Source organism: Metopolophium dirhodum, chromosome 2, assembly GCF_019925205.1.
Source record: "Metopolophium dirhodum isolate CAU chromosome 2, ASM1992520v1, whole genome shotgun sequence".
NCBI classification, from domain to species: Eukaryota; Metazoa; Arthropoda; class Insecta; order Hemiptera; family Aphididae; genus Metopolophium; species Metopolophium dirhodum.
In genome coordinates, this window is record NC_083561.1 from 6,409,872 (window position 1) to 6,424,435 (window position 14,564).

A 14,564-nucleotide genomic window follows, 5' to 3' on the forward strand; every position below is an offset into this window, starting at 1 on the left:
CGAAGTCTTACATATTTTAATTTACACTGGTCACACGCTATATAATAGCCACAAAATAAACATAATTATTTTTTTGCTCAAAATCTAATAAGAAATCTAATAAAAGACAACATAAGATCGAATCTTCCAATACATCGCCATTTCTGCAATCTATAATGTTAATATATTAATTTATAATATCATAATTTCTATCTTCAAGTATTTTTCCCAGTATTTAAAATGACTACATATTATACAGACTATCATTGTTGATAAAATATACAGTAACAAATTACTATTCTTTTTTTTTTGTATACGTTTCTGGTTGGTTATCTGTATTCTCACTAATGTATATATTTGCTCCAAATTATAATAATAAATAACAATTATTGGTAAATGGTAGGCTTAAGTATTCTGTGAACTCAATTTTAATACTTCTTTATTATAGTTACCTACTTCAAACCATAAGATTTTAAGAATACATTAAAAGAAGAATATTAGTTATAAAATAGTAAATAGTTAAATTATAAATTAGTAATAATACATTTTATTATTTATGTGTAACTTACTTTAGTTTTAATAGTTAAAGTAAACTGTGAGGGAAGGTGCAGGGGTGGAGTTTTTCCCGATGAACTGCCTCGTACGCAATAAACTATTAAAATTTGTTTTCTAATTGACTAAAATGTCACTCATAAATGAGATTTTTATTAAGCTAATAAAAAATTTTAAAAATACGACTATTTTGAGCGCATTTTAATCTTTGGACAAAACTTACCTACTAATTATAATTTTGGATGCATGTGTATTGTGTATACTGTATTTATAATATTTATACTACCATAATATGATCTATACTACCATAATAATTGATTAATAAATTAAAATATTGTTTTTAACAATTTGTAAATAATATTAAATAGGTTATGTGATGGTTATGTGATATTATATTGCGGATAATATTATGTGATTATCAAATCTATTTAATGCGTTTGATGTTCTGAGTATATGATAAGTGAATACTGAATTGCGAATATAGTGAATAAACACTTTTTTAAATACTACTAAATCCGCTCGAATGTTGGAAGAAAAATTGAGTTGAATAGATACTCATATATGTATATATAAAATCTATGACTACCCTACCGATAACATATTTTAATCACACTTATGACTTATGAGCATATATTATTTGTCCAGTGAACAATTTAATGAAATTAAGTTCCTAGGTACACTGAAACTATTATATATTTTAGACAATTTCTGAAACTGTGGTAGGTATTGACTATTGATTATAATGATAATACAACATAGGTATGATACACTTAATCGTAAGAAACAAAGCATTTTTCTCCTGTTTAGTCGGCAACAGCAGATACTGTGTGAACAATACTACTCCTGCCATCGTTTGTCGATGTACAAATTTTGCAAAATTAGCGTAATACAAACAGTATACATTATACATTACACAATATGCAACATCGGACGATTGCAGGTTGTGCTGCATCACCTAACAAATTAATGATTAATATGTGTCGCACGCACCTACCGGCCTGTGTTCTCGTTCTATACTAGACCAAAGAACAAAGCTTACTATACAAAATAAATCATGGGTATAGTTATTTGTTTGATTCTTTTGAAACTGTTTGTTCAGCTTTTTTGATAGATTACAGTGCGCACTAACACAGTCTGTTTGCTTATCAACAGTATTGTATAAAATACTTTTAAAGTACCTAGTATTTAATGTGGGTAGGTACCCACTGTTAAAAATAACATTTAAAATATTATAAAAAAGATTTTTTCGTATTTATACCTATTTAAAATTTAAGTATTATTAGTTACTATTTCTTTTTGTAAATTAATATACCTAAATTGTACTCACTTATGGGCTTATTGTTTTTTTATCAAACTTTTCTTCATTTTATATATCAGTAATATATCATTGCATATTTGCACCACACGAAAAACAATTCTGTACGAAGACGATATAATATATAACTAATTATATTTTATGATATCATATCTGTATATTTCTATTATATAGGCTATAATAATTTATTTTACTATTAGTAATACGGAAAGTTGAATTGGTTTTAGCCGAAACATTTATTTTATTATATTATTAATTGGTATTGTTTTTATTTATTTTCATTTCTTCTTCAAGAAGATAATAGGCCCCACTGAACATGTTCGTATTATATTAATATATTGTATATATTTATATCATACCTAAATTGACTATATTTTTGTTAGTAAGTTATAAGTTAATACTGAAATACCTTAGAACAGTCTGCATACTAGATTCGTGGCATAAATAGACAATAATAGCATAAAATTACGTACCTATTTATTTATTCTATATAATATAGAATATATAAATTAATATATAAAATTTATGAGGAACGTTGTAATTTCAAGGTTTCTAAGTGTGACCTAGTGAACAATGTTCATCCAAAAAAAATCTAAAATATCAAATGTCTATAATATTTTTGATATTGCAATATGTAATAATTTTTCTAGCAACATATTGGTCTTCTCAAATCCCACAAAAATTATTATTATTATTACCACATGAATTGCCATATAAATCATTTTCACCACAAAGTGACATTGACCCTTTTTGACTCAAGTTCCAGGTATATAACATTTATGTACAGGCAGCTCAAAAAGAGTCAACATATTTTGAAAATTATTTATAGAAAATGTTAATATTATCACATTTGGTGACAATTTAAAGTCTATTCGTCGTTCTTCGTTTTTTGAGTTATACCAAAAAACAAAATTTATCTTGTCCAAAACTAAATTTTGTTTAAAAATTCCCATTTTCTTTTAATTTTTTTTTTGTGATTTCGATAATTTTGAAAAATACTGAAGATTATTACTACTGACCCCCAAAGTCCTAAGTACTAACTAGGTTCACACCGTTAACGTTGAAAATCCAAGCATTTTCAAAAGAGTCTTTAGACACAAAAAAAAACATCACTGTAAAATCGAATATCAATACATTTATGAAGAATTTAAAAAACTAAATTATTGTAAAATCAATATATTCATGCTCCGATCAAAATAATTTTTAAAAAACTGTTTGAATCTTGTAAGACGTATTTTTCCAACTGTTTTTTAAGCGGGTTTAAACCTTTCTTAAACACGGTGTAATCAACTTTAAAACAAAATAAAAAGTTGGTATAATATGTAATGGGTGTGGCTCAACCTGAAAAAAAATATTAATAATCATATTTTAATATAATAATATATTATTATAGCAGCCGTATTATCCACGGCGTCTTGCCTATAAGTCGACCATCTATCGATATATCCATCGTTTACGTCTTGCTTCAGTCGAAATATTCTCAATTGTTTTTTGTCGAAATCGATCGAGTATTTTTTTCAGCATAGATAACTCAACCATACACTTTTCCTCTAATATAATATTATAATAGCTGTTTTACTCAATTTTACATTTATATAAAATTGCTAGGTATTACTGTATTAGGTAGTCTATAATAACAAAATATAAGACAACACAGACAATTATATCCAATCTGCTTAATAAATATTTTATGATATGTAACCAAAGGCAATTAATAAATTAATTCTATATCTAAAAAAATTCTATTTTTGTGAACCGAAAAAAAATTCATGAGCCAGCTATCCTATATAAGCGACTTGTATGGGTTGCAGCTTACAAACTCTCCCCGAGTCTCAAGGATCTATTGATATAACTTTTTATCGAAAATCGTCCTGTAGTTTTAAATCTATAAAGTACCAAGAAAGAAACAGTCATTTATAAGTTACAAGAGTATAATTTTAAATATAATAATATAGTAGTTATAGATAAAAAGTTGTAAATTAAACTCATATAGGTAAAGTTTATTTCCGAGCGTGCGTACGTAGAGATTACTGACTTGACGACTAAATAATAGTAATATCAGAATGTAGTATACAGCTATAAACCTATAATAGAAGTAAACTGTAATAAATATCTCAATAATAATCATCTCTTCTCTCAAAATGACATAATAAAATTATGTCCATGAATTTGACCCACCCACTTTCTATGATAAGACCCAAACCAATACCAAAAGTTAGCAAATAGTTAGCAAATAATAGCAAATTTACTATAGAAGTTAGCAAATCATTATTGAGGCAGTTATAAGCATTATTTATTTGGGTGGGCCAAGTTCAGGTAACCCACCCACTTTGTCCGATCGTCTCCAAACAAACGCCGGTAGTTAGCAAACAGTTAGCAAATAATAGCAAATCAATTTTTGAAGTTAGCAAATCAAAATTCTATTTTTGGCCGATTTTAGAAAAAAAAATTCCAGCCCACCCACTTTGTCCGATCGTCTCCAAACAAACGCCGGTAGTTAGCAAACAGTTAGCAAATAATAGCAAATCAATTTTTGAAGTTAGCAAATCAAAATTCTATTTTTGGCAGATTTTAGAAAAAAAAATTCCAGCCCACCCACTTTGTCCGATCGTCTCCAAACAAACGCCGTTAGTTAGCAAACAGTTAGCAAATAATAGCAAATCAATTTTTGAAGTTAGCAAATCAAAATTCTATTTTTGGCCGATTTTAGAAAAAAAAATTCCAGCCCACCCACTTTGTCCGATCGTCTCCAAACAAACGCCGGTAGTTAGCAAACAGTTAGCAAATAATAGCAAATCAATTTTTGAAGTTAGCAAATCAAAATTCTATTTTTGGCATATTTTAGAAAAAAAAATTCCAGCCCACCCACATTGTCCGATTTTAGAAAAAAAAATTCCAGCCCACCCACTTTGTCCGATCGTCTCCAAACAAACGCCGTTAGTTAGCAAACAGTTAGCAAATAATAGCAAATCAATTTTTGAAGTTAGCAAATCAAAATTCTATTTTTGGCAGATTTTAGAAAAAAAAATTCCAGCCCACCCACATTGTCCGATTTTAGAAAAAAAAAATTCCAGCCCACCGACTTTGTCCGATCGTCTCCAAACAAACGCCGGTAGTTAGCAGACAGTTAGCAAATAATAGCAAATCAATTTTTGAAGTTAGCAAATCAAAATTCTATTTTTGGCCGATTTTAGAAAAAAAAATTCCAGCCCACCCACTTTGTCCGATCGTCTCCAAACAAACGCCGTTAGTTAGCAAACAGTTAGCAAATAATAGCAAATTATTAATTATTATTTTTGCATTACTCTTTTATATTATTTTTAGATTATGAATTACGATAATATCCATAATAAAACTCATATACTCATATACGATATTAGTTATTACTTATTAGGTGTAATTTTTAGTGTCTTATAAAATATATACGTGTATGAGTATGATTTTTCGTATCCTTGGGGATATGACAACTTCTAAAATATTCTCAATCTGCTTGAGTAGCGTACATAAGCCTTTTTTATGGGTGGGGGGTTACAAAAATATTTTCATATCTACATTATATGGGATTTGACCATGTTATAAATAGTATAGTTAATACCTACATCACATTCACGAACTTCATGCCTGTGTATTATTTGGCTGTAATAATATTATATACTAATTAGTGACATAAAGCAAATAAACGTGTTGTGTTATTTTACCACCTCAATCCAAACTAACACTACGACCGGATCATGATCAACCAGTGTTCAATCATCGTGTATGCATCACACTCTGTAGTCTGTGTTTTTTTCACACGATTAATGTCTTCTGGTATCATCACATATCTGCTAATAAGATGAACACGACAAATGTTAATCTATTAACGGACTAAGATATTAATATTAAACAGGATTATGGAACACAAATAATATTTGTTAGGGACTTCAGCACTTCACCACTAGTTTGGATTGAGGTGGTAAAATAACACAACACGTTTACTTATACTCATACTCATACACGTATCTATTTTATAAAACACTAACAATTACACCTAATAAGTAATAACTAATATCGTATATGAGTATATGAGTTTTATTATGGATACTATCGTAATTCATAATCTAAAAATAATATAAATGAGTAATGCAAAAATAATAATTAATAATTTGCTATTATTTCGCTAACTATTATAAAATCGGCCAAAAATAAAATTTTGATTTGCTAACTTCAAAAATTGATTTGCTATTATTTGCTAACTGTTTGCTAACTACCAGCGTTTGTTTGGAGACGATCGGACAAAGTGGGTGGGCTGGAATTTTTTTTTTCTAAAATCTGCCAAAAATAGAATTTTGATTTGCTAACTTCAAAAATTGATTTGCTATTATTTGCTAACTGTTTGCTAACTACCGGCGTTTGTTTGGAGACGATCGGACAAAGTGGGTGGGCTGGAATTTTTTTTTCTAAAATCTGCCAAAAATAGAATTTTGATTTGCTAACTTCAAAAATTGATTTGCTATTATTTGCTAACTGTTTGCTAACTACCGGCGTTTGTTTGGAGACGATCGGACAAAGTGGGTGGGTTACCTGAACTTGGCCCACCCAAATAAATAATGCTTATAACTGCCTCAATAATGATTTGCTAACTTCTATAGTAAATTTGCTATTATTTGCTAACTATTTGCTAACTTTTGGTATTGGTTTGGGTCTTATCATAGAAAGTGGGTGGGTCAAATTCATGGACATAATAAAATTATATCATAGAACATTGGGAATAATATAGGTATTATAGGTGCAATAAAATTATTAATTATTATTATTATTTTGGTTGGAACGTATGTTTCTGCTCCGTTCCTGGTAGTTTAATAATCAACTGAATTAGCAAAATTACTGAAGTAAATTGTGGTTGATAAAATGGTTGAAGATATATAATAATATATATAGGTACTATAATTGTAGTTGATAATAAAGAATAATATAATTTATAGGTGTTTGGTGAAGGTTAGTGCAACTAGTAAAATAAAACAAACTCTTTCTAGGTATTCAAAATTACATTTTAACTTGTTATAACTAATTTGCCAAAAAAATTTTTTTCTATCAGTTTTTTTTTTTATACATAAAGAAATATATTAATGAGAAATTCTCAAGTAAGTGCCTACTTATATATGGTAATTCATTTTAGAATTCAAAAAATCTATATTTGATCAAAAATTGGAGTAATAATTAATAATAATATATGCATATTTTGTACAAATTATAATATTTTATTTTTTTCGTTGTTTTCTGAGAGTTTTCCCCAATTAGCTTAAAAGTGTACCTACTAAGAATTTTTCTAGCTTAACAAATATAAATATAGTACCTATTATTATAAAAAAAACTACAATATATCTATATTGTACAATATGGTACCTAAATACCTATAATAACCTAATAACCTAGTGTAATAAATGATAAAATAGTTAATATTCATAAAAATAATAAAATCACAGTAAGTTAGCTTGGTAGTTTTAAAACTATCATCTTTTTGACGCTGGGCCCGTATTTCAATAAAAGTTCTAGTGGCTCTTGGTAGCCGCGGGTGTACCTATCACAAACCGACAATGCAGCGCACGGGAAGCATTGATAATTTATAACCATTTTTCCTAACACAATATTCTTATACTGTTCGTAATTTGTTTGTACAGATTGAAAATTTTTTTAAGTAGTTCACCATAATTGTGTAGCGTGTAACAGTTTATGTACCTATTTCTATGTACTGATAATTTTAGTTTTGATAATATGAAGGTCATCAATTGAATTAGACACCTAAATTATCTAAACATTATAAAGTTCAATAGTAATATATCATTTGATAGTTATTTGCATGTGTTTGGTAGGTCATCTATAGGTTGTGGCTTCAATAATTCACCGTCATTATTTTAGATTCTGAGTGAAGCGATGAATGTATTGATTTTATAATGATGTGTGTTTTTTTATTTTTAATTTTTTAATTTTTGTGTCTGTCATCACTTTTTAGGTCAGTAAAAATGCTTGGATTTTCTTTAACAGTATAACTTTTCTGATAAGAAAGTGAATCTAGTTGGTACTTTTAGGGGTGAAAAGTAAAAATGTCCCAGTAGTTTTCAAAAGCGACGTGAAAAACAAAAGAAAAATTAAGGAAAAACGGTAATTTTTATATGTTTTTGAGAAAATCGATTTTGGCTTTTGGTGTAACTCTAAAACAAATGAACGTACATGACATTTTTACTGGTTGTTTATATTTGCATTTTCTATACACCTTAAAATTTTAAAAATATTTTGATTTGTTTGAACTGTTTAGGAACGTTTTCAGTTTACAATTTTAATAGTATTTTTTTTTTATGGACGTCAATAAAACTTTATTTGCTGGGTAAAAAAGCTTGAAAATTTAGTACAAGGCTCCTACTATATTGTTACTATGATATTTGAAAAATATTAAAAATCCTTAGTCACAGTTTTTATTTATAAGAATTTAAAGTTCAAATGTTGACAAATACGGAAAAATCACGAAAATTAGCAAAGATACAAGATTATCCATAAGTTTGTCTACCTTTATCAATCAAAGAATTTCGACTGAAAATTTAAGATAAGGCTTCACGTAAATAGGTTATATATTACTTTATTCACAATAATATCGTAAAATATACTTGGTAATAACATAGGCTGACTGACCGTTTTCGCTCAGAATCATTTTTCTTATATAATGATATTATATCATTGAATTCAAATTTAACACCATCCATAACACTAACAGTGACCCACTTGTAACCTACTGTACAGCAGAGCGACATCCACTTACCCACATTTTTATGATTAAATGTATTATTTGGACCAGACTTGTGATATTTTTAGTGTCGTCTGTGATACAAGGTGAGGCAAGTACATCGTAATCATTACAATTTGAAGAATTAAGGTTCAGAAATAAAGTTCTCAAATAATTTATTAATTTTGTTTGGCGGAAATCGGAGTATAACCTTCGGCGGAAAATGATCATGGTGATAACGGACGAGGGTAATTTTAGCGGAAAACGGAAACCCCCTTAGTAGGTACCTACTTGCGGATGACTGTTCGGAAACACATAGTACCGTTAATATTTTTAATAAAAAATTATTTTTCCATAACTAGCTAGGGGCCTTGGGCACAAAGTATATATAACTATATACGAGTATTATCATGCATGAGTAGGTGCCTACATTAAATGAACTGTATAATAAAAATATATTAAAAATTCTACTATTCTATTATTCTTTGTCAATTATAGGTACCTACCTATATTAAAAAAAAGAAAAAAACAATTATGCGAAATGATCATACTAGTCATATTGAAGTTCATCAGATACAAATATATTATAATATTTAGGTATATTGTGAAATGTTTGAATAGTCTATAGCGTCATTAAAAAATTATCTCGCATGATTTTATCGTTTAACATTGAAAAATATTTTTAGATTATAGTATAATAGATATTAGATAGCGTATAAAATCTGGAATTGAGACAGTTCATGCAGAAATGGTCTGCAGCAATCAGCTATGAAACGAAATAATGCAAATATTAATAATGCGCCAGACGATGGGATTTTTTTATACTTACTTACTTAAAATGTATAATCACAACATAATCAGCAGGGGGGGGGGGGGTAGTGATAATATTATAAAAAAAACGAAGAACCAACAATATTACTTTTTAAATAACAGAAAATATATAATATGGGTACAACATGATGTACCTACCTATGTAATATGTCATATAATATAATATCATCAATAAAAATAGTTTATTATTTACAATTAAAAATAATAACTATCATTTCACATTTGTCTAGAGGAGACATGCCGATCCATTACACCTCCTAATGGGCACCCTTGAATGGAGCTAATCATCATAGAGCACAGAGTTATAAGTTTCAACTGTTACTATATTTTGGCAATTGTCTAGTAAACCATAGACATGAAAACGTCTGTAGTTACCTATAGGTTATAATACCTGCATCATACAATAATAATTGTGTGTTGGGTAGGTATTCTTATATTATTTAGGTATATATAATAATTGATATGTATACACATTTTGTAGATATCATTCATTACATAAAATAGTTGATACCTATACATAAAGTAAGTATAGATACTTACATATCAATATTTCAGTTTTAATTTTATGTTATATAAATAACAAACATTTCTGATTTTTCACGCAACTAGGTACTTCCTACCAATACCTATGTTCTCCCAAAAGTTATATTATATAGGTGCAATGTAACTGGTACATAATATTATAAATGCTTACAAATGATTTTATGTATGACAGCAGAAAATTCTGAAAACTATATAAATATAAAGTTGTTTAACGCTGTAACAAACATATAACTATATTATATAACATAGGGGCATCGATATCTAAACTATAGGCGAATCTTTTAAAGTATAAAAATCAAATTTCAAACATGTACCTAGTTAATTAGTTACGTATAAGTACTCAGACGGTATTTAAAGTTTAAATGAACGGAGTTGTAGTGCACCAACATTATACGGGATACTCCTTGTCCCCTTTACCTACTCCATTCTACACCACTTATAAAAACTTAAATACTTAGGTATAACAGTTATAACTTATAACCAGGGCTCGGGACTTAAAGCATTTGCCTATTTTTATGGATTGACTTAAAATGTAGCAGTGTGTTATGGAAGTGTATGTCGTGTTACGACACGTTAAATTATGAAAGTGCTTTTTTTTGCTTTTTTCATAGATTTTTCAAAAAAAAAAAATGCTCATTCCAGTTTTTCTGGTTATTTTTGCTTTTTTGACCAGTTTTTCTACTTTTTTATGGTTTTTTACTGCAAAATTGTTTTTGATAGAATTAAAATTAAATTAATTAATGCAATAATGATGGTAAGATTAAATTAATTATTTTTTTTTTCAACTAGGTATTTGTAAATATTGTTTACATTTTAATTTTCAGAAAATCCCTCGGAAAATCTATAAATAATAATGCAAATTGTCTCGAAAGTGAAGTTTGATTTTTTTATAATATAAAGATTTATTAATTTTTTTTTTGATTTTTTAGTTAGAAACTTTTCCTAATCATTATTTTTAGCACAGTTATACAAATTATGTCTGTAGTTAGTACCTACTTTATCATGTGAAAAGAAAGTTTTTTTTTTTGACGAAATACCTTTGCTTGAACTTTTTAAATGAGTTACTGTTACTAATATGTTACTTTTTTTAAATTTAATTTCAAATTATTTGAGTGCTTATGTTGTTTTTAAGCGCTTATTTTAATGATTTTAAGTGCTATAAGTCCCAAGCCCTGCTTATAGGATGATTATAACTGATTATAACTTATAATTATTAATTAACTGCTCGTTTGAAGTTCTATTTTATACACATCTAAATCCGTAGAAAAATAGTCTGCTTTATAGAATACGAAATGAAAATTGTTTTTTGTACAGAATTTAGTAAAGTTAAAATTAAAAAAAATTATAGCTTTAAAAATTAGAAAAAATTTAATTTTTTTCAAACATGCGTTTATTATAGTCATGAATTCAGTATTATAGGTACATGTTTTCAGTGGCGTAAATACTATTTGAAATAAAGATAAAGACAATGACAATATCATATAAAAATATCCTGTGGGGGGCGCAGTGGACGCCAGTTCGATCACGGCCACGGATGGCATTTTTCTTCGGCAGTCACGGTGCCCGGAGGGAATGGCCGCAATCCCCCACCCGGGCATGGCAGATACCTACGGGCGCCCACCAGCCAAAATGGGAGAGAAAATTCGGCCAAACATAAAAAACGTGTTCCTCCCAACCGTTCCCCCGCCGTACCAAAAACCCTACTATGTCATCCTACGGCTAATGGCTTCAGTTGCCGGGCTTAAAACCAATGAAAAAAAATATATCCTGTATAACTTGCACGCCACATTCATGTGAACATTTCTGTACCTATATATATTATAGGTATAGCTAGGGAACCATAGGTACGTATTCTAACTCTATTGAAAATCTAAACATTAAGCAATCTTTTGTGCAAACAACTTTAACTTTAACGTTGTTTTTAATATAATTTTTTAAAAGGTTATACACGCATTACATGGGAATTTCAACACATTATAATCGCAATCTTTGAAGTACCTACCTATAGTTTTGTCGGATGAAGTGGTGCTTAATAGACAATATTAATATATTATTATAATATACCAACACCAAAGTGTGCGTAAAAGTAGGGCAGACTGCTGCAGCTATATAAATTAATCCTCGATCTTGAAACGTTTCAAGGCTTAAGGAATTGAGATTTTCCAATTGGAGAAAAAAACATGGTATCTATAAGAATCCCTACTTCTATTTTAAGTACAAGTTTACCATGTTTATGACCGACCCACTATGTGCTCGTATTGATCAACTAATGTCTTGTTTATTCTTGGGTTTGCATTTGAAAAAAAAAATCCGTTTTATATTATTTACAATTAAAAGTTAAAACGTTTCTCAAGTTTCGCGTTTATCGTTATTTAGAACTAAATCGTTATACAAGTTCGTATAGTCGTATAATCGTTATGTTTTGTTTTGCGGTATTTAGTTACTTTTGATTATCGCTTTTCGTTATAATTACGTTTACAAATTTCAATCGTTTTTTCGTCAAATACAAACGTTATAATCAATAATCATAACGTTATTATAACGTTTGCAAGCCCTGCAGTTCTGCCAATGATATTTATTAAGAAGGGAACATTATAATTTATAAGTTATAATAGTATAATGATAAATGCGATAAGTTAAATTATTCTAATTTACGAGATTTTATTCAAAATTAATTATATGTAGATACCTAAAGAATTTATCAATAATTAATATTATTCATCAAACTTGTTTGAAAATGGTGTTCTTATTTTTTTTATATATTAGTATAGTTTCCCGGATCCATACAAGCGAGTGACATTAAAATAACTCGTTTCTGTGCAGAGTTCTAATGCAGTAAGTAAGTGGTATAAGTTTTGAGTGTAGGTAGGTACCTCATCATTAAGAAGGTACCGCCCACCTAGGTCACTGCGACTGAAGTATTGTAGAGTGACCATATTTATTAAAAATAGGTGCGAACAACTACATTAAGAAAACTGTTTCAAATATTTCAGATATTACAGTCCTGTTGGGTGCCTGTTGTATTATTATGAAGTATAGGTATTATTAGAAGTACCTAGCTACCTACTAAGTACTAGTTCATATTATATTCAATTAATGTCATGTGTTTCGGTGTTTGGATGAATAGTACCTACATAACCTATAACTATTCCGTATTCGAAATGTAATTTGTTTTAAAAATTGGTTTTCAAATATCTAATATTAAGTATTATGCTTTTATAATATAGTTTTATCGCATTTATTTGTATTGACATATGGATATAGAAGCTTGAAGTCCATTATTGTGTAGATTAGGGGGTCAGTAACCTTTTTGATATCAAGGACCAAAAAAAAAAAATATACATTTTTTACGGGCCACAATTTGAATAGTTACACCTTACACCTTGTTATTTATTTTAAACAAATATGTATCTATAGTTATTTCAAATTACCTAGTCCTATTTCCAACGTCTTATAAAATTGAATTGAACAAATAAAGTAATTTTCCAGCTCCAAAAAGATTAAGATATCTACAATGTAAACAAAACACATAATCGTATAACCAATAATTCCTTGCTATTTCAATACACTTTGTTAAATAATAGGCACCTGCTATACATATTATTCATGGTATATTGGTATGATTGCACGAAATATATAACTATTAAATATTCAAATTAAAAGACAAAATCTACGAAATAAAAGAAATTTATATTGGAATAAACATAATATCTATAAATATGATTGAATTGTTCAACCCCAATACCAATCCGGTATGGTCTAGTGGCTAGGATACCTGGCTTTCACCCAGGAGGCTCGGGTTCGATTCCCGGTACCGGAATATAATTTTTATTTTTTTTTTAATTTTTAAATCCACAATCTAATAAAACCAATCACTAAGTTAGGATAATATCCAATATTTATTTTCTCTCAGACACCAAAGACTTTCGCATTTTAACTTAAAAATTGTAATTATTTAAATGAATATTATGTTAAATTTGTATTAAATGATCAATCAAACGAAAAACTATTCTGTGCTGAGGCAATTTCTTAATTTGTTTTTTAATAACATAAATATGATTTTGGGCTGGGTACAGATATTTTATTTTTCTAATTGATTTTGCAAACGTTTTTGTTGTCATGGTTACTTATTAACAAAAGCATATTTATTTTATGATCCATAGATTTTCTTTGTAGGGGAAAAATATTGAGTAGCGTGGTATAGTTTATTTTTATTTTCTTGAAGCTTTTGAAAACTACTGGACATTTTCAATTTTGACCACTCAACAAGTATCAACTAGATCCAATTTTCTAGAGAAACCACTTGAAGTTTAAAATCAAAGCATTTTTTCGACTACTTTTAGTGTTGGCATACAGGCACATAAACAAATTAAAAATAAATAAACACATGCATCATTAATGCACAAATCGCTCAGAATCTAAAATATACCTACTTATTTTTTAAAATAAAAAATTGGATGAAATTCTATATTTTATCGAATAATAACGATTTTAATTAATTCATTGTAATTCAAAAATATTCATAAATATTTTTTGCATTTTCAATCCATGATATTATGAAGTTTGAAATATGACGACTTCTTTTGA

At 28.3% G+C, this 14,564-nt stretch overlaps 1 protein-coding gene and 1 non-coding gene across 2 annotated transcripts in view; both read left to right on the forward strand.

The window, feature by feature from the left end:
- The window catches only part of LOC132938427 (cationic amino acid transporter 4), a 44,158-nt gene that overhangs the window by 14,550 nt on the left and 15,044 nt on the right, over positions 1–14,564 (forward strand). The gene's annotated exons all lie outside the window — the stretch shown is intronic.
- On the forward strand, positions 13,726–13,797 carry Trnae-uuc (transfer RNA glutamic acid (anticodon UUC)). The gene has a single exon. It is a non-coding gene; the product is annotated as a tRNA-Glu (tRNA).